General features: G+C 51.7%; 1 long non-coding RNA gene across 1 annotated transcript; it reads left to right on the top strand.

Moving 5' to 3' along the window:
- The first annotated feature begins 222 nt into the window (after positions 1–222).
- Positions 223–1,470, top strand: LOC109376896 (uncharacterized). The gene is made up of 4 exons (XR_002122793.1): positions 223–251; positions 681–713; positions 856–903; positions 1,063–1,470. It is a non-coding gene; the product is annotated as an uncharacterized LOC109376896 (long non-coding RNA).
- Positions 1,471–2,619: the final 1,149 nt, after the last annotated feature.

The raw sequence follows: 2,619 nt of genomic DNA, 5'->3' as shown, positions 1-2,619 counted from the left end.
AGTGAAGTTGTTAGGAGCCATGCAGGCTGGCTTTACTGTAGTATAACTTGTTTTGCTTCTTGCTCCTTTCTGCACCTGGACGATGCTTACTTAACCTTGAGGTATGTGGTGAGAAGGCCAGTTCCTTAGAAGACACAATAAGATACAGGGCTGTTTGGCTTTGGGGAAGATAGTTTCCTGGGAAACTGACCCTCTAAATTTTCCACTGACCTTCAGGTTTCNAGCTGTGCTGTGGAGGAGGAGGCGCTGAGGTAGGGAAGGGCGGGGACTGAGTTGTCTTGTCCCACTGGGGGGTTTCAGCCCCTGATACAAGTGTGTCCTGCCTTGTTAGTGGGAAGGACCATCCACACACGTGTGCTTTCCCAGTCTGGGACCCTGTTTGCTAACACTTACTCTCTATTCATGTGCGTGTGAAAACGAGGAACAGATTTATCACCTTGATGATTCTGGTGATGGGGACCTGATTCTCAATAGTCACAGGTCGGAGCGGGAGGTCCCTGCTGAGGACAGACCTCCAGGAGGGCGGTTGGTCCAGTCCCTACACACATACTTTCTTCAGGTGTCCTGATCCTGCCGTGGGTCTGTAGTCACAGTTCTCTGGGGTCCAGGACTAGGGTTCCTTTAGGACCTCATGGCCCTGCCTCCTTCCTGGTTTCTAACGTGATGGTTTCTTCCCACAGGTGGAAAAGGACGGAGCTACGCTCAGGCTTTAAGTGAGTATGGTGGAGGGTGATCCCTGAGACCCTTGGGATAGTGTAGATGGAAGCCCTTGGGGGAGCCCACCCACCCCCATAATTCCTCCTTTAGCCACATCTGCTGTGAGCTCTGACCACATCCTGTTTTGTTCTCCCCCAGGCAGTGACAGTGCTCAGGGCTCTGATGTGTCTCTCTCGGCTTCTAAAGGTGAGAACCTGGAGGGCCTAAAGTGGGGAGGGGTTGGGGCAGAGGGGACAGGACTGGGTAACGGGGATACTTTGGGACATTGTGAGCATGTGGTGGACTGTTGAGAGTATCACCACTTACAACCACTAACCTGAATTTGTTCATGATTATCTTCTACAGCGTGAGACAGCTGCCTTGTGGGGGACTGAGTGATGCAAGATGTGTTCATTCCCCACTTTGTGACTTCAGGAACCTCTGATCTCTCTTTCTGCAAAGGGCATCTGAATGTGTCTGCGTTCCTCTCAGCATCCTGTGAGGAGGAGGGAGACTGCCCCCCCCTCCCCTCCACGCCCCCTCCCTGCACTGAGTCTCTTCCCTGACCCACTGTCCTGTTTCAGCAGAGGCTGTTCTTTCCCCGCCTTTACTTCAAGTAACGTTGAGCAGCAACGTCTTACTTTCTTTTGAAATAAGAATCTGAATATGAATTTATTTTCCCAGTTCTTGCCATGAAGGGTTGATATGTTAATTGAAGGAGAAAATCCTAACTTTTGAGAGGAAATAAATGGAAGCACAGAGAACCTTCCAGAATCCGTGTGTTTGCTGCGCTTAGTCTGCTGCGGGTGGAGACAGGAGAGGCTGTGAGGACCGAGCGTGGACACAGCCTGAGCCCAGTCGGTCCTCAGTGCATTGTGGGCTGTGACGTGGTCACTCCTCGGATTGGTCACCTCTCTGCCCCTTTGTCCTTGTCCCTTCAGTAGAACCTTGTCCCACCAGGACCTGTGAGCACAGTGACTAGAACATCACCCAGATCTGGTCTTGTCAGTGAGGGCTTCGTGTGGCGGGGTCATCCTAGGCTCAGGCCTGGCCTGGCCCTCAGCCCCCATCTTTTGGGTGTTCATTTGTATTTCTGTAGAGGAATATGACTGGTTTTGTTCTTATTATGTGTCCTTGTCTCATTCTCTGGGTGTCCTCTGTCTGTCAGCAGCAGGAGGTGTTTTGCCTGTCCTTGTCCCCACAAGGCACAGCGGGACCCTGCACACAGGAGTCTGTGGATTGAGACGAATTTTCAAGCTTCCTGCCCTTTCCTCCTTCTAGGGCTTGATGGTTCTTTCCATCTTTCCCAAACTCAGAGGAGCCAGATTCTGGAATTAGCAGAGGAGGAATTCTGCTCTGCTTGCCCGCCCTCTCTCCCTGCCCTGAGCTCTAGTGCTGGCTCTGGTCCAAACTCCGGAGTTTATGAAGCAGAGTTTACCTGAGATTTATATTTGATTGGAAAACAGGACCCATAAGTCAAGGCTCCCTGTTTCCTGAAGGAAATATAACTGCTGCGGTGTGCAGGAGGGCAGGTGTGGGAGAAAGAAGGGGGGAGGGGAGGAGAGCAGCACCTGTGAGAGAAGTGGAGCTGGCACTGATGCCAGTGTGAGGGGACTTCGTGCTGTAGCTGCCACAAAACAGCCTGTGACCTGAGGCTACATTAATAAAGACACTGTCTCTAGAACAGGGAGGTGCTGTCACTGATCACTCACTGACATTGGCTGTGTGCCAGATGTGTGACAGTTTCTGCATCTGGGAAACATCACTGAAGTAAAGTCAGAAACATGGCTGGCCTTGGGGAGCGTCTGTCCAAGTGGGAAGAGACAGACTAGATCCTATAAGCACAGTAAACGAGGAAGGTGATTCTGTCAGAAGGAGATAAGGTTCCGGGAGAAACGCAGTGGGGAAGGGGATGCAGAGTGT

Source organism: Hipposideros armiger, unplaced genomic scaffold, assembly GCF_001890085.2.
Source record: "Hipposideros armiger isolate ML-2016 unplaced genomic scaffold, ASM189008v1 scaffold_1231, whole genome shotgun sequence".
Classification (NCBI taxonomy): domain Eukaryota; kingdom Metazoa; phylum Chordata; class Mammalia; order Chiroptera; family Hipposideridae; genus Hipposideros; species Hipposideros armiger.
Note: the sequence above shows the minus strand (reverse complement) of the source record. Positions and strands in the feature narration are given on the sequence as shown.